This window comes from Rattus norvegicus, chromosome 11, assembly GCF_036323735.1.
Source record: "Rattus norvegicus strain BN/NHsdMcwi chromosome 11, GRCr8, whole genome shotgun sequence".
NCBI lineage: Eukaryota > Metazoa > Chordata > Mammalia > Rodentia > Muridae > Rattus > Rattus norvegicus.
Genome location: NC_086029.1, coordinates 82,354,373 through 82,372,326, shown reverse-complemented (window position 1 = coordinate 82,372,326; position 17,954 = coordinate 82,354,373). Strand labels below are relative to the sequence as shown.

Sequence of the window (17,954 nt, the reverse complement as noted above, 5' to 3'; positions counted from 1 at the left end):
TTGTAGAAAATTCAACAGTTTATTGTCAATAGACACGTCATAGGAGTAAGTATATATTTCTCATTATAAGATACGTTTATCTTAATATCAAAGCCAACATCATCCTTATGGGCACAAAATAAAAGATTTCTCCAGGCCAAGGCTATGAACAAGGGAGACATAAGCACATTACAGATATTATATAACCTTTTTTTTTTTTCTGGTTTGGCAGGAGCTAGAAGTGAGAGATACTAGAAACCAAAAATTCTAACCAGATGGCGTCATTTATACCTGGAAAAACCCAAAGGACTTGGATTGAAAAGCCTCAAAATCTGATGAGGATGAACAGCAGCAGAAGGGCCCAATCGTTGCTGGCAGGAAGGCAAAATGGCGCAGTCTGGCTGGCATTCCCCTCAGGAATTCCACACAAAGTAAGCATCCTGTGACCGGATGATCCAGCAGCCATGCCCCTTGGCACTTATTTAAACGAACCAAAATCTCAAAGCACACGAAACCTCAACCAACATGTTTGGAATAACTTTATCCAAACTGCCAACACTCAGTAAATAGTCAGGTCACCTTTAGCTGACGAATGGACGACCCATCTCTCCAGACAATGGAATATCATCCGGTGCTAAGAAGAAATGACATTCAAGTCACGGTGACCGGGGAACACTTGTGTACATATTATTAAGTGAAGATGATCGCAGAGCATCACTTCCGACTGTGTGAGCCTCTGGCTAACACAATGCTTTGAAGATGGCAACAAGATGAGTGTTTGCTGGGGAGCCATGGAACCCTTCTATGTGGGTCAGGTCATCCAAAGCCATGCAGTAGATGAGTTCAGGTGACAACATTTTATCCTTGTGTGTTCATTGGCTGGAACGGCAGGGCGGGAAAGTATAGAGCTCAGGAAAGTCAGGAGTATGGGAAACTCACTGAATAGAGGTAAGGTCTCTCTTCCCCTTTATGTCTCCTTTGTTCCTCTCTCCCTTCTTCCTCTCCCTGTCCTTCCTTCTCTTTTCTCTCCTTTTCCCAATATATTTTTCTTTTTTTCTTTTTTGAGAATTGCATGGAATGTGTTTTGATCATTGTGGTGGTTTGAATAAAAATGCCCCCCCATAGGCCCATAGGCGGTGGCACTGTTAGGAGGTGTGGCCTTGTTGGAGGAAGTGTGTCTCTGGGGGTGGGCTTTGAGGTTTCAGAAACTCAAGCCAGGCCTAGTCTGTCTCTCTCTCTCTCTCTCTCTCTCTCTCTCTCTCTCTCTCTCTCTTCCTCTCTTTCTCTCTCTCTCTCTTTTTCTCTTTCTCTCTCTCTTTCTCTCTCTGTCTCTCTCTCTGTCTCTGTCTCTCTCTGTCTCTCTCTGTCTCTCTCTGTCTCTCTCTCTCTCTCTCTCTCTCTTCCTGCTGCCTGCACATCCAGATGTAGACCTCTTGACTTCTGTATCGTGTCTGTGTGCTTCTGCCATGATGATGATGGACTGAACCTCTGAACTGTAAGCCAGCCCCAGTTAGATGTTTGCCCTCATAAGACATACCTTGGTCATGGCACCTCTTCATAGCAACAAGACCCTAACTATATTCACCCCCAACTTCTCCCCTAGCTTCTCTCGGACCCACCCATGAGCTCCCTCTCTCATCTCAACTTTGTGTGTTTTCCTTCCTTCCTTCTCCTTCCTTCTCCTTCCTTCCCTCCTCCCCCTCCTCATCCTTCTCGTCCTCCTCCTTCTTCTATAACCTACAGAGTCCAGTTTGTGCTTCCCATGTCATCAGTCTGGGGCCATGCACTAGAACATGGTAGGCCTGCCGGACCACACCCTTAGAGGAAGACTAACCATCCTTACCAACAGTCCATAGCACCTCAGGTACAGATGGGTCTTTCTTCTGTTTTTAAAGCACTTTAAAATTACTTTTGACAATTAATTTATGTATTTATGTATGCATTTATTGGGTTGTGTATATGTATGCATGCTACTACGCTGGTCTAATTTAAAACACACACACACACATGCACACACACATGAACTAATTCAGTAAAGTAATTTGGGATTTAATGTGTTAACTATAGACATCAGACCAGCAGGGTGCTTCATTCATACCAGCAAAGGGAAGCTGAGGCCAGCAGAGCTCTGGGATTTTAAGCACACGGTGAGTTCCAGGAGGGGTAGGGCTACATAGTAAGACCTCGTCTCACAAGAAAAAAACAAAACAAAGCACCTTATTAGAACGCTGATGGAAGAAAAATTCAAGTCCGTTACAAAAGCGTCAAAGCTCAACAATTAGGAATAAACTCGATGAGATGTATGTATGTAATATTCTTATGAATTAAACGTGACAGTTCCACCGAAGGCCTGAAGAGGCGTCTCTGTGGTTAAGAGTACTCACTGGCCGCTCTTGCAGAGGGCCTGTGTTTAACGCTCGGCACCCCCATGGCTGCTCACAACCGTCTGTAACTCCAGTTCCGTGGGATCTGACACCTTCCTCTGACTTCCAAAGACGCGGCACGTAGTGCACGTACATAATGCAGGCAAAACCCTCACGCATGACGTAAAATAAATATTTCCAAAGAAAGTCTAATTCTACCAAAGAAGAAATCGAAACATACAGAATACACATTAGGTTGTCAGGATGTCCATTAGCCCTGACTTGATGTATACATTTAATATCAGCCCAGTACAAATGACATCAGGAGTTTTGTTGTGTGAGTCAGGGTCTCGCTACACAGCAGTGGCGGTTTGAATGGTAAGCGTCCTCCAGTCTCTGACATTTGAAACTGGTCCCCAGTTGGTGACACTGTTTAGGAAAGTAGGGAAGGTGATGTCTCTGCTGGAGGAAGTAAGTTGCTTGGGGGAGGGTTTTGAGAGTTTAAAGACGGTGTCAATCCTACTTTGCTGTCTCTTTGTCCTTCTGCTTCCTGCTTTGGCTCAAGACGTCAGCACCCAGCGTCTGCTCCCGCTACTGTGTCCGGCACGGTGGATTCTCATCCCTTTGGAACCAAAAGCCTAGTACACCCTTCCTCCTACACATTTCCCTGGTCATGGTGTTCTATCGTGGCAAGAGAAAAGTAACAGGTACAATAGCCCAGGCTGGCCTTGTGCCCTCAAGGCTGCTGCTTTTACCTCCTGAGGGATTGAGCTTAGAGGTGTGAAACCCTGGGCCTGACTGGAGTGGATCATTTTTGTTTTGTTTTGTTTTTTTGTTTGTAGTCCTGGTTGTTCTGGAACTCACTATGTAGACCAGGCTAGCCTCAAACTCAGAGATCCCCCTGCCTCTGCACCCCTTCATGTGCTGGAAATAAAGCTGTGTGTCACCACCACCAGCTTGGAGTGGGGGATTTTATTATGTTATACAGCAAATTTCCCAACTCCTGGGCAGAGAAATGTGATATTATCTACAAAATCACTGTGTACATTTATCTATTTTTGAGACAAGCATTGTTTTAGAGCTTGGGCTGAGCTTGAAGTTTGATCCTCCTGCCTCAGATTCCTCCTTAATGCTACTATGCCAAGCTTCCTCTTACTCTGCAGGAGGAGTGATAAACGGCTTTGGAACTCAGGGAATGCAGCCCCCTGGTCAGCACAGCCAGGATAGGTTACAGCACTTGAGTATGGCAGGGCCCTGAGGACCATGTGTCCAGAGGACTTCATGCTCTGCTTGCTGCCCTCGCCTCCCTCTTCTCTAAGAACTGTGTGAAAACTCTAAGGACTGCCAGCCCCTCACTGGACAGTATCTCTGGCAGTCACAGTGATAATGCCTGATCTCTCTCAGTATTGCTGCCGGAGCTGATTAATGATTCAATCACCATCTGAGGAAAGAACTTAGAGACACAGATTGTCAGCAGTGACCACCAGCCTTAGAAAGCATTTGGAAGAATAAAATCGTTAGTGAAGCTAGGTTGAGATGTTTTTACTACTGGCTGTGATGTAGAAATCTTAGGGAACAATGTGAAATTCAGAAAGGCACCCTCTTGTTAGTTAAGATGGGGACCTTTGTGGTCAGGAAACAAGAGCAATGGCAGCACTGGCTGACTCGACTCTCACTGAGGCTGGACAGGTGATGATGGGTTTCTTATTCCCATTTTGCCCTCAGCTCCCTGGTGTGATTAATTAGGGATTACTGATGAGTAGATGAGCGTTCTGAGGATTTAAGGTAGATCTGACTGATTTTTATATAAAAGTTTAGATTTGTGATTCTTTTAGGATTCTTAGATTACTTTTAAAGATAAATAATTAAAATAACCCTTTCTTTGTAACCAAAAGTTGCCGCCTCCCAGTAAGGGAAACTGACTGAGAAAACCGTCTTGCTTGCCTACACTTTGTTAATCTGTACCAAGGCGCTAAGTTATGAATGTACACGGGTTCTTGGGAATAATTGTTTTCTTTACCTGTACTAAGTAATGTTATTTCTTATAAAATTACTGGGGAACATAGTGTTTTTTCACAGTCATTCACTAGAAGAAATCTAGAAGGTAATCACATCATAACTTTATACTGCTTGAAACATTTTGCTGGAATATATAAGCCATGGGAGAAAGAATAAAGTTGTTGGAACATTGTTCCACAAATCAACTATGTGTATATGCGTATATGTTTATATGTATATGTGTACACATGTATATGTGCATGCATGTATGTATGTGTGTGCATATGTGTACACATGTGTGTATGTGTGTACATGTATGTGTGTGTGCATATGTATGAAGTTTGTGTAAGAATGTTTGAAACTTTGTTCCATCTACCCACCAGGTATATATGTATATGTGTATATGTGCATATATGTATATATGTATATGTGAAATTCTTGGAGTCTTTGCTCCAACCATCTTTGAATGTGTATGTGTTTTCCTGTGCGCGCGCATGGGGGTGTGTGTGTGTGTGTGTGTGTATGAATGTATATGTATGTATTATGTATGTATGTATGTATGTATGTGTGTCTGTAAAGGTGCTGGAGCTCCAACTATTCTATGTGTATGTGTGTGTATGTATGTATGTATGTATTATGTATGTATATATGTATGTATGTGTCTATGTAAAGGTGCTGGAGTTTCAACTACTCTATGTATATGTGTATATATGTATACGTGTGCATGTTTGCGTTTCCTCCCTTTTCTCTCTCTAATCACCATCCGCCATAGCAGTCCTCGTCAGCACCAACGCCTGTCCACTGCCATCGGCACTGATCCCAAACACCACCGGCACACTTCGCTGCCTGCCTCAGTTTACCCTTTGGTGTCAAAGCTGGTCTTTGACAGGGCTTTGGTACTTGCTGCCTTTATTTGCCCAGCAATTCCTCCTTTTAAGTTTTGTTCTTGAGGTGGGGTCTTGTTGGCTGACCACCCCTGGGCATGGGCCTGCCCCGCAGTGTGGTGGGTGTACAGGGAGTCCCTGTTGACAGAACCTGACTTGCCTTGTCCCCAGGTATCAATTGCAGCTAGCTTCCTGGTTAGGGTGGGGCCTCGCGTCCACTTCCGGTTTCAGGGCTGGGCCCCCGTCTTTCTTGAATCTGTGCAGCCCTTGTATGAGTTGCCACAGTCTCGGTCAGTCTTGTGACGGTGCTCTTTGGCGCCAGCCTTCCCCTCGGCTTCTCTATCTCTTTGCTTCCTCTTCCACCTTGACCCCTGACCCCTGAGGTGAGGGTTTGATGAAGAAATGGGTACGGGCTTATTTTCATCTGTCTTATTTGCTGTACATTAGTATTCCTGGGGCTCTGATCTGCTTTTCAGTCTTTTTAAAAAATCTGTAGAGCCAGGTGCAGTGTCACGAGCCTTTAATCCCAGCACTCACGAGTTAGAAACAGATGGATCTCTGTGCGTTCTGTGTTGGGGGGTCAGCCTGATCCACATAGTAAGTCAGAGGATAGCCAGCACTACATAATGAGTCATTATATTAAAAAAAATTAAGTCTTAAAAGTTTTCAAAAGCAGGAGGTGGGGGGCAGGGCTGGAGAGATGGTTCAGTGGTTAGAGATCCTGAATTCAATTCCCAGCAACCACGTGGTGGCTCACAACCATCTGTAATGGGATCCGATGCCCTCTTCTGGTGTGTCTGAAGACAGTTACAGGGTACTCATATACATAAAATAAATAAATCTTTTTTAAAATAAAAGGTTTCGAGTCTCTCTACCCTGCAATTTTTCCGTGTGTGATCTCTGTCTCTCTCTTTCACATGCACATATGACAGCACACACACACACACACATACACACACACACACACACACACACACACACACACACACACACACACAAATTTGCGCTCCTCTCGTGTCCCCATCCCTGGTCTTTCCTTGGGCTTCCCCTTTGCTAGTCCAGTTCTCATGCATCCACTTCTCTCCTCATCTGCGTCAGACTGGCACTGTGACGTTTTTCTTTAACTTTATTTTTATTGTCTGAGTATGGGTGTCCTGCATACCTGCATGTATATGCACAAGTGTGTGCAGGGCCTGCGTAGGCCAGAAGATGGCATCAAATCCCCAGAACTGGAGTTATAGACAGGTGAGCCACCATTCGGTTGCTGAGAACCAAACCTGGGTCCTCTGAAGGAGCAGCCAGTTCTCTAAACTGCTGAGCCGTCTCTCCAGCCCTAAAAGAAATGTTTTCATTTTCCTGTTTTCCTCTTTATTTTTAAAGTTCTCTCATTGCCTACAAATACAAACATCCCAGAACAGGTTCTCATAAATACATACTGTATATTTAAAGTTCTGTGTGTGTGCCCATGTGTTCGTGCATGCATGTGCATGCATGTGTATACTGTGTATAGGATTGGACCTAGAGCCTTTTTTTTTTCTTTTTTCCGGAGCTGAGGACAGAACCTAGGGCCTTGCACTTGCTAGGCAAGCGCTCTACCACTGAGCTAAATCCCCAACCCCCGACCTAGAGCCTTTTGAATGCTAAATGCATGCTCTATCAATAAGGGGCACCTTAAGTTTTATTTGGAAATAACCTTAGGCTCTCAGATCACCGTGTTTTATACACTGCAGATGCCTTTCAAGTTGGGTAGAGAGCTGTGCTGGGGTGGATTTCAGGTGAAATATCTTTTAGTAACAGCAATGCCCCTGCAGTGAGGAAGCTGGGGTAGGAGATCAGCAATGGCCCTTCTATAACAATTCCTCCCATAGACTCTAGAGAGGGGGGGTCTCTGAGGTTAGAGGGGAGGCGTCTCCGTAGCAGCAAGGGGACTTTGAGTTTCACAGATCAGCGAGGGTGCTACACGGGGTGCAACAGCCTAATTTGGAAAGCTATTTTTTTTTGTCTTATTCTGCTCTTGGGACTGCTGCATGCTGGGAGTTCAGCAGTTCAGGGAGAGTCCTAGATGGATCCAAGACATGCCTGGTGTCTCCACAGGGGAGGCATCTGTGAGAGGACATTTGAAGGGAGGAGAGACTGTAGCATAGTTTCATTTCACACTGACATCTCAGGTAGCCATGGGATATCTACGACTAAACAAGAGAGAGAATGAGATTAATCTCCACATAATAGTGTGTATCGGCTGAACATACACAGACACACACATACACACAGACACAGAAACATACGCTTAGCACACACAGAAGCACACATACACAGACAGAAACACACATACACAGAGACCCACAGATATAGACACACAGAGACACAGATGCACACACAGACCTACTTACACACTCATAGACATAGATACACACACATAGACACACACTGACATATCAACACACCTACAGACACACACACCACACATACGCACACACACATACATGAACACACACATACACACGCACACACATACACACACATGGAAACACATGTTTTATGAAGATCTAGGAATTACCCCAATCACAGTAGAATGGATGCCTGTGTTGGGACCCAGGAGGGACAGGAAATAGAAATGGGCTAGGGGGCTGGAGAGATGGCTCAGAGGTTAAGAGCACTGTCTGCTCTTCCAGAGGTCCTGAGTTCAATTCCCAGAAACCACATGGTGGCTCACAACCATCTATAATCAGGTCTGGTGCCCTCTTCTGGCCTGCAGGCATACATGCAAGCAGAAAGCTGTATGATGTATACATAATAAATAAATAAATTTAAAAAAAAAAGAAATGGGCTTAGGGGTGATGGGAAGAGAAGGACTCTGAAGGTCTGTAGACCGCTCATAAACTGGGGCAGACGTTGCTCCTGCTTGAGCACCTGACTTCCCAGTCCATTGCCACCATGGTCTTTGTGCCACCATGGCCAGTCCAAGGCCATCCTTAAACAGGCTGCAAAAAGTTTTAACTAGGACCATTAGATTGTCTCTTAAAACTATGAAAGGTTTTACTTTCTCTCTCTCTCTCTCTCTCTCTCTCTCTCTCTCTCTCTCTCTCTCTCATTTTAAAAATATTTTTTCGGCTCTCTGCTCCTCCCTGTTCTAGAGACAGCCGCATCTTCTTGTGCAGTGCCAGCCTCGTCTCATAGACAAGATGGTGAAGGTCGGTGTGAACGGATTTGGCCGTATCGGACGCCTGGTTACCAGGGCTGCCTTCTCTTGTGACAAAGTGGACATTGTTGCCATCAACGACCCCTTCATTGACCTCAACTACATGGTCTACATGTTCCAGTATGACTCTACCCACGGCAAGTTCAACGGCACAGTCAAGGCTGAGAATGGGAAGCTCGTTATCAATGGGAAGCCCATCACCACCTTCCAGGAGCGAGATCCCGCTAACATCAAACGGGGTGACGCCGGTGCTGAGTATGTCATGGAGTCTACTGGCGTCTTCACCACCATGGAGAAGGCTGGGGCTCACCTGAAGGGTGGGGCCAAAAGGGTCATCATTTTCGCCCCTTCAGCTGATGCCCCCATGTTTGTGGTGGGTGTGAACCATGAGAAATATGACAACTCCCTCAAGATTGTCAGCAATGCATCCTGCACCACCAACTGCTTAGCCCCCCTGGCCAAGGTCATCCATGACAACTTTGGCATCGTGGAAGGGCTCATGACCACAGTCCATGTCATCACTGCCACTCAGAAGACTGTGGATGGCCCCTCTGGAAAGCTGTGGCGTGATGGCCATGGGGCAGCCCAGAACATCATCCCTGCATCCACTGGTGCTGCCAAGGCTGTGGGCAAGGTCATCCCAGAGCTGAACAGGAAGCTCACTGGCATGGCCTTCCGTGTTCCTACCCCCAATGTATCCGTTGTGGATCTGACATGCCGCCTGGAGAAACCTGCCAAGTATGATGACATCAAGAAGGTGGTGAAGCAGGCGGCCGAGGGCCCACTAAAGGGCATCCTGGGCTACACTGAGGACCAGGTTGTCTCCTGTGACTTCAACAGCAACTCCCACTTTTCCACCTTTGATGCTGGGGCTGGCATTGCTCTCGACGACAACTTTGTGAAGCTCATTTCCTGGTATGACAATGAATATGGCTACAGCAACAGGGTGGTGGACCTCATGGCCTACATGGCCTCCAAGGAGTAAGAAACCCTGGACCACCCAGCCCAGCAAGGATACTGAGAGCAAGAGAGAGGCCCTCAGTTGCTGAGGAGTCCCCATCCCAACTCAGCCCCCAACACTGAGCATCTCCCTCACAATTCCATCCCAGACCCCATAACAACAGGAGGGGCCTGGGGAGCCCTCCCTTCTCTCTTGAATACCATCAATAAAGTTCACTGCACCCTCAAAAAAATATTTTTTCACATTTATTTATTTTCTTAGGGTAACTATTGCTGTGATTAAATACCATTGACCAAAATCAACTGGGGGAGGAAATTTAATTCTGCTTATAGTGGTGCAGCACACTGCATCACTGAAAGAAGACAGGGCAGGATCCTGGAGGCAGGAGCTGACACAGAGGCCATGGGCGGTGCTGCTTACTGGCTTGCTCCCCACGGCTTGCTCAGCATGCTTTCTTACAGAACCCAGGCCACCAGCCCAGGAGTGTCTCCACATCCAATCTAGTGGGGATATTTTCTCAATTGATGTCGTCTCTTCCCAAACAAACATAGCCTGTATGTGTACTATGGGGAGAAAGCATTTGCCACAGGGCACGAATTGAGGGCAGAGGACAGCCTGTGTGAGTCAGGTTTCGTCTTCCTCCATGCGGATTGAACTCATGTCAGTGGTGGTAAACATCCTTACCTGTGGAGCCATCTTGCTGGCCCTGCCCCACTCCCTCTCTCCTCTCTCTCTCTTACTCTTTCACAGGGTCTTTTATAGCTGATAACATTGAATGCTTCCTGATCCTCCTGCCTTCAGCCTCCAAATGTTGGGTATGCATCTGGCTCCTGGTGAATTTTAACCCCCTGTGTTAAATATTTAATCCCACTAAGTTAGTGAGTTATGGAAGAATAGAATAGAAAAGAATAGAATTCAGTAACAGCATCAGGTCCACACATTGCCTGGGACTCACTGCGTACCCCAGGATGGCCTTGAACTCGTAGCAGTCCTCCTGTCTCCAACTTCTGGGATTACAGGTGAGCCTCCACACAGATGCCAGTGAGTCTATAAGAAAATGACAAAAGCTGGGTTTGGGGATGCAGGCCTGTAATCTCAGGAGCAGAGCAGATTGCCACAAATTCAAGGCTACGAGGACCACTGTAGAGTGAGAGCCTGTCGCAAGAAACCAAGAAGAATAGAAAAAAATGGAACTACTACCACTCCCCCTCCCAATCACCTCTTAGTGACATCCTGACAACATTCTGAAGGCATGGCGGCACTCACCTGTAACCTCAGCACTCGTCAATCGGAAATAGATGGGTTAGCAATCTGCAAGGCCAGCCTGAGCTACATAGCCAGACCCTATCTCTAAGCAATACCATTTACCCAAGACGAAAAGATTAAATGAGATTAAGGCAGAGACATGCTTGGCATACAGTGAATGACCCCTCACTAGTCAGCCTGCCTCATTCCAGTCTCCAGCCTTTGCTCTGCAAGCCATTGTCCTGCTGTTGAAAGCATTTCGCCAGCCTGTCATCGCCGCCCCCAAGGATAAAGTATACACTTCATAGCAACACATGCCCACAGCTATGAAAGCATAAGTTATCATGCTAAGATGCCAACAGGCTTCTGGCACCAGTAACAGGTGTCCAGAGGTCAATTCGTGTATCTCTCATGCTGGGCTAACAGCAATGGATCCTAACACAGTTGTCAATGTAAGTAAAAGAAGGTCTTCAAGCTAAGCTGGCAAACTGGATATCCATATAAGGTAAGTACTCAGACTTCTGAAGCATAGGACCGCCAGTTCAAAGCCTGCCTGGACCACACAGTGAGTTCAAGGCCATACTAAGTAACCTAGTAACTAAGTAACCTAAGTAACCTTTTTCCCTAGGGGGAAAAAGCATTTTCTGAGCTGAAGGGACCATTACACAAGCACGAAGACTAGAATCCCATCCTCAAAACCCATGTTTAAAAGGCTGTGACCAGGCCTGGTGAGATATAATTCCAGCTCTTGGGAAGCAGACACAGGTCAATCTCTGAATTTGAAGACAGCCTGGTCTACAGAACAGCCAGAGCTACATAGTGGAACCCTGTCACACACACAAAAATAATGGTGATGATGATGATAACAAGAAGGGGAGGAGGAGGAGGAAGAGGAAGAGGAGGAGGAGGAGGAGGAGGAAGAGGAGGAGGAGGAGAAAAAGAAGGAGGTTGTGGCAGCAGCCATAACAGCAGCAGCCAGGTGTGTGCCCTTGAAGTTCCAGTACCAGAGAAGCAAAGAGAAGGTCCCTGGGGCTTACCCGGTGAGCTAGTAGCCAGTGGCAGGCTCTGTTGCCAAAAACAAAGTGTGGATCTCTGAATCAGCAAGACCTGAGGTTGACCCTCTGCCCTAAGTGCACGCGCACATGACACACACACAGAGGTATATGTATGGACACACACAATCGAACATACATGAACACACCCAGTACATACATGAACACATAAGTGTGAGCACACACAAACACCCTCCCCCGATACACATCCATTTTAGGGGATAAGGGTAGAGTACTTGCCTAGCAGGATCAGAGTCCTGTGTTTAATCCCAACACCAAACCGAGTATGATCCAGAAAGGAAAAACAAATTATCTTGGGTGTTTGGAAAAGGGGTGTGTCCGTGTAGTCGTCCCCAGCCCAGTCTCAAATGTGGGTCATCTGCCACCCTCTGTGCCTCCACCTCACAAAGTTCTGAGATTGCAGGTGTGTGCCACCATGCCCAGCTTGGGAGATTTTAACAAATACGATGCTGTCACAACTAGACTCTGGCTTTGGGAGAGTTACTGTTGAGAAGATACAAGATGGGAGACTGGGAGTGTCTCAGTGCTGGGGTGCTTGCCTCCCATGCACAAGTCCCCAGGTTCTGTCTCTAGCACCTTTTATAAAGGAGAGATGGGGACGTGAGCTGGGCATGGAGTTAATTGCTGGTTACCCCATACTCAGGTGGAGGAGGGAAGGGAGAGAGGGAGAGGGAGGGAGATAGAGGGGGAGAGGGAGAGGGAGAGGGAGAGGGAGAGGGAGAGGGAGAGGGAGAGGGAGAGGGAGACACACAGAGAGAACACAAATGAAAATCAAAGTCAAGCCATAGATTACCGTGGACTTTAATGGAAATAGTGAAACTGCTTTGCAAACCATTTTCAACAAATTTGACAGCTTCCTAGAGCAGTAGCAAAGGACTAGCCTGGTCAGGTCTATCTGGACAAAGCTGTAACCAGGATCACAGGGAGTGTGTGGGAGGCTGTAGGACACTAACAAGGTCAAGGCCAGCCTGAGCTACAGAGTGAGTTTATGTTCAATCAGGACAACTTGGCGATACCCTGTCTAAAAACAAAGGTTAGAGGGGCAGGTGATAGTTGGTGACAGAATGCCTGCAGAGCTGTGCATGCCCCTTTTCAGCCCTCAGTGCCCTAACAGAAGCAAACCACACCCTCTCACCAGCCCACACACTTCTGGGTACTTTTCCAAAAGAAATGAAAACAGATGTGCACACAGCGACTTTTATATGCCTATGAAAGTCATTTTTATTCATAGTATCCCCAGGTGGAAACAACCCAAATATCCCACTTTGGGGCTCTGGGAGGGTGCCTGGACACCAGTCCGAAGTGTTAAAATGGATAAGAGTGTGTGATGTCTCCACACAGAGGAAACCCCCATTGACAAAGGGGAAGGATGGAGACAGCATCCAGCAAGGATTAAAGATTGCGTGTTGCCCAGAGTCCATTTTGAGCTCAGTGCTGACATCTTCCAGAGCCAGGCTTAGTCATCTTTGAGAGTTTTCAGTTCTCTGCCCTTCCAGCAACTTAATATGGTAGTCCAGACATCTAACGCTACATTGTGCTTGCTTCTTAGCAACCCCACTAGAACCTGCTTTCTTTAACTAAACCAACCAATTAGAAGTCTCCCGGGGAGTCTTCTTGGCTCTAGTGAAAGCCTTGGCCTGCCTGTCCATCTGTCCTACCTGTCCTGGATCCTCAGAAGACACTTCTGGCCTCCCTGGGATCGATAACACACCAACCATATTCAGTGTGCTTCACTGAGTCACCTGCTCTGCCGCTCACACACCTTCCACACCACACCTTTTTTTGGGAAGAGTGGCAGGTTTCTTCTAGAGAGAGCTGTCATAGGTCATATACCTAGGCAGCTGACTGCACTCCACTGTCGTGTGTGTGTGTAGGTATGTGTAGGTGTGTGTAGGTGTGTGTAGGTGTGTGTAGGTGTGTGTGCTATAGGTGTGTGTATAAGTGTGTGTAGGTGTATGTGTAAGTGTGTGTGAGTGTGTGCTATAGGTGTGTGTAAGTGTGTGTAGGTGTGTGTAGGTGTGCGTGTGTATAGGTGTGTATAAGTGTGTGTGTAAGTGTGTGTAGGTGTGTGTAAGTGTGTGTAGGTGTGTGTATAGGTGTATGTGTAGGTGTGTTTAAGTGTGTGTAAGTGTGTGTGTGTGTGTGTGTGACAAGGGGGGGTCATATTGTAAATATTCTTGTCCTGCACCTCCATCAGGCCACGGCTAGGTATGTCCCCTCTGTCCTATGACAGAACTCAACACAGAAGCGCATACAATACAGCTGTTGTATTCGGCCACTGGGGTGGATTTTAGAGGCGTGTGTTCCGTGAAAAGAGACAGGCACAAGACAACACTGGATGACTGGTTCTATTTAGACAACATTCTGGGAATACAGGGACAGTAACAGACATCAAAACAGTCCGTGTCGGGCAGAGGTCAGAAGGCTGCAAAGAGAACATCCCCTTTCGGAGGGGATGGAAATGTGTTTCTTGAGCAGGAGCAGGAGCTACCTCAGCCTTTCATTTGTCAAAGACCTCAGGACTCAGAGATAAGAATAATTCCTGGCATTTGTTGTATGTAAATTATACCTCAGTACGGTAGTTCTTTCGTTTCTTTGCTGCTTTTTGTTTGTTTAATGTGACCACTGTTGCGGAACATGAAGGGAACACAGGCAGGCGACTCTGATCAGAACCTTCCAAAAACAGGATTTAGAAGAGGTGAGCCCTCCCTACCAGTTTAGAGTCGGGCTTAGGGAGACCCCTTGCCGCCAGGGGGCAGCGTCACAGCCCTCAGACCGCAGGTCCCTTCAGCTGTAGGCGGGGATTCGAGGGACCCCGGAAACGACCGGCTCTGGAGTGGTGCACAGATCTACGGAGGGGGGCTGTGACGCGTCCCTGCGTGGTGGGCACTGCGTCGCGTGGCTCCGCTCTGCGCACAGCCCTCCTTGCATAGGGTATCGGTGCTAATCGCCCCGGAAGCCCCCTACCCTGTCACACAGGCGGTGCCAGGACTCCTGCAACCCTTGGCTCTCTCTCCAACCGGCTGTTAGGCAAATAGCCTGTCCCCCGGCTGCAGTATACACAAAGGAACAGACAGGACCTGTGTCAGCATGAAAGGCGCTGCCCCTGCAAGCTGCCTGGAGTGCTCAGCATCCCGGGAGAACCGTACCAGCTGGCGCATCCCCAGTCCCAATGTGCAAGAAAGCAGGGCGTGGCTGCCCTTAGGCGATCGCCGCCCCTGGCTCAGGAAGCTCCGCCGCTGTCACTTTGGTTTGGTTTGGTTTGGTTTGAGTGGATTTGCTTTTGTTAGGGGCTAAAGAAGAGCATAGGGCCTCACACGTGCTAGACTAGCTCTGTGCCACGGATCACACCCCCAGCCCACGGTGATTGTTTCGAACGACCAAAGACGTGTGGCCAAAAGCTGGTGTGATGTCCCACGCCTGTTACCCAGCTCTCGGGAGGCCGAGCAGGAGAATGGCGAGTTCGAGGCCACCGAGAACCGGGTTTCAAAACAAGCAAACAAAACGAAAGGCGAGAAACGCTTTGGCGTAACTGTGCCAGTACTAAAAAAAGGAAGCTTATCGCGCATAGAGTTACAAGGAGGGACTGCTGACAGAATGCATTCACAGAAAGGCAAAGTAGAATTAGTCACTGCCCGGGCGGGTCCCTCAGGAGTCCCCACCGCGACCACTGCAGACTGCGGGGACTGGGGGAGGGAGCACGCACAACTGTCCTCATCCTTCTCCGCTCCGCGTAGCTAGTTCTGCTTGATCCCTTGGCCTAATTCCTTGGTTGAAGTCCAGAGCCGGCTGTGGAGAGGGAAGGCCATCGCCCCACCCCGCCCCGCAGCCCTCTGTCCTGCAGGCTCAGGGCTGTAGGGCTGTAGGTGCAGGCTTTCGCTCCAGGCGACCCGGGTAGCCAGCGCGGCAGGTGCAGCACAGCTCGGGTGAGTCAGACCCAGCCTGGGAAGAGTGACTGGGGACGGGATGAGGGCGCAATGGGGCAGGCAACGGTATCCACCTTTATCTTTGCTCGCAGCCAAAAGACCGGCAGGAGAGCTGGGGCTCTCACCCTCAGCTGTCCCCAAACTGCACTGCAGGCTCTAACAGCAGTGACTGGCAAGGACCTAGGGGGGAGACTGGGGAACTCGTGATGACATTTTCCAGGAAAGGGAGGCTCGGGGTGCTTTCCAATTTAGAGCACTGTCTTAGGGCCCAAGAAGAAAGGCCTAGGTTTGTGTCCTCTCCTGTTACTAGACTTGCCTGGGAAGCCGGGGTTCCTAGGAGGTTCCACAGCCACACTGAGGCTCAGTGTCCCCATCTATAGCACAGCAGCAAGGTCCCATAAATTTAAAAGCGCCGCAAAGTGTAGAGAAAGACATCTATGTACACCGAGTGATCCCCTAATTTAAGCTAGGAAAGTCAAACCAAGTCTGCCTTTCCCGCTGGAAGAATGAGACCCATGGGTCCCATGGGGGGATGGCAAGGGAAAAGGAGACCCTGTGGGCCAGAGCAAAGCTTCCTTGCTGGTGGTCGTGTAGGTATTTGTGACACATCATCGTGGCAGGGACAGTGCTGCCTTCTGTAAAGCACTTGTCCTCAAATGTCACCCTTCTCCAGACACCTTTAGCCCCAAACCATTGAGAAGCACTGTCAAGATGGCCAGGGCACTGAATCTTCCTGGTACAAAGTGGAGTTTCCATTATACCGCCTGGAACTGGGAGGGTATGGAGAGTTAAATGGTATGCTCCAGCCAATGGGGACTCGTTGCTCCCTTCCGCTCTCCTGATGTGTCTGACTCTGGATGTTGTATTTCGCGTTAATCAAAGAACAAACATTTCCCTTTTGGCAAACCAAAAAGGAAGCAGCCGACCCCAATCTTGAGATGCTTTAAAGGTAGAGCCCCTGCATGGCTCAGCGTAGCCTCGGGGCTAAGGCCAGGGTAAATGAAATGCAGGCCAAAAGGAACATGGATTTAGGAGAGTTATTCTCATTCTATGTCCCATATGGTTCCTGGAAACTGAGAGAGCCTGGCCTTGACAGAGCAGGAGGAGCTCATGGTGGTCGTACTTGGGTCCTCGAGTTCCTCCAAACACTAGGTCCAGGAGGAGGGGTCCTAAGGATCTCTGCACATCCATTGGCCAGGGCCCAGCAGCTCTGTCAGGAAGACGCTTCAGTTTGAAGATAGGGAGGAACTTTCCTTGGGGTGAGCCTCACAGGATTGCAGCCCCCCAGAGCGCGTATGGTGCTGCGCACGCACGTTGGACATCAAAGAAACACTAATCGCCAGGAAGCAGACCCAGGCTTCTGTCTCAGTTGGCAGTCTCTTTTCCCGTCCCACAGATGTGACTTCTTCCCCAGCCTCCCCAACCCTTGTGCCATGCCTTGTAGTTCCGCTTGCTGTACCCCTGCCACCGACATGGTCTCTCCCTGCTGCCTGCCCCGCACCATGGCACATCGGTAGTCCCCATCTTCTTGGTCAACATGTCCATTCCCCTGCCCCATAGTTTCATCTCTACATGCTGGGAGCGGTCTCTTTAACCCAACATTCGCCCCACCCCCCTGCTCTCTGGGAGACTCTCAACCAGGGGACTTCGGGAAACTCAAGATTGGAGCAGAGTTCAGGGCAACCCGAGTGCGTTCGGTTGAGTGAACCTGGAGTCTCAGTTTGGGTGATTTGCCACGCCCCCGGCGTTGGCTCCGCCCCCTTGGATGTCTGTGGGAGACCTCTGAGGCCACTTCTGTAACCTGGCATAGACAGACCATGCGAGCCGCTGGTCACCAGGTAGCTCATTTACAGCTGAGATGTAAACTAGGTTTTTGAGACTGAATGCTGTCTTACTACCAGCAAGTGACAGAGGAGGGACTTGAACCCCAAGCTGCTCGATGCCACAGCTGCCTTTAACCTCCATGCTATCGATATAACCAACAATGGCAGCAACGGTAAGCAAAACAAAACAAACAAACAAAACAAAACAAAACAAAACAAAAACCCTTTGGGAAATGGTTCTGTATAGAGGGGCTATAGTGGAGCTGTAGCACCAAATTGTACCTAAAAGAAGGGCTTAGGCTCAGGGCTGTGCTCTCTGTGCACAGGGATCTGGTCTCTAGCTATAGTGGAGAAGAGGACACAGCCAGGGAGAAGGGAGCAGAGAGGTGAGGGCAAAGTGGTGGCCACGGTCTGCTTTGGCTCATTTCAATATCTTTCTTCTTACACATGGTTGTGTGCCATGACAGGGCTGAGGTCAGCTACAGGCAACCGATCCTAGTGCC

At 48.3% G+C, this 17,954-nt stretch overlaps 1 protein-coding gene and 2 long non-coding RNA genes across 4 annotated transcripts in view; 2 read left to right on the top strand and 1 right to left on the bottom strand.

Moving 5' to 3' along the window:
* Positions 1 to 344: 344 nt before the first annotated feature.
* On the top strand, positions 345 to 2,992 carry LOC102549772 (uncharacterized). The gene is made up of 3 exons (NR_110714.1): positions 345 to 927; positions 1,723 to 1,843; positions 2,908 to 2,992. It is a non-coding gene; the product is annotated as an uncharacterized LOC102549772 (long non-coding RNA).
* Positions 2,993 to 6,575: 3,583 nt separating this feature from the next.
* The window catches only part of LOC108352349 (uncharacterized), a 14,769-nt gene continuing 3,390 nt past the window's right edge, over positions 6,576 to 17,954 (bottom strand). The window contains exons 2-3 of the long non-coding RNA XR_001840527.3: positions 10,347 to 10,431; positions 6,576 to 7,413 (exon numbers count right to left, since the gene is read on the bottom strand). This is a non-coding gene — a long non-coding RNA (uncharacterized LOC108352349). The remainder of the gene's footprint in view (positions 7,414 to 10,346; positions 10,432 to 17,954) is intronic.
* The window catches only part of Pigz (phosphatidylinositol glycan anchor biosynthesis, class Z), a 20,923-nt gene continuing 17,552 nt past the window's right edge, over positions 14,584 to 17,954 (top strand). The window contains exon 1 of one of the 2 annotated variants that reach the window (XM_063270494.1): positions 14,584 to 15,628. The gene's annotated coding sequence lies outside the window, so the exon portion shown is untranslated. The remainder of the gene's footprint in view (positions 15,629 to 17,954) is intronic. The other variant, NM_001398770.1, reaches the window with a different exon arrangement.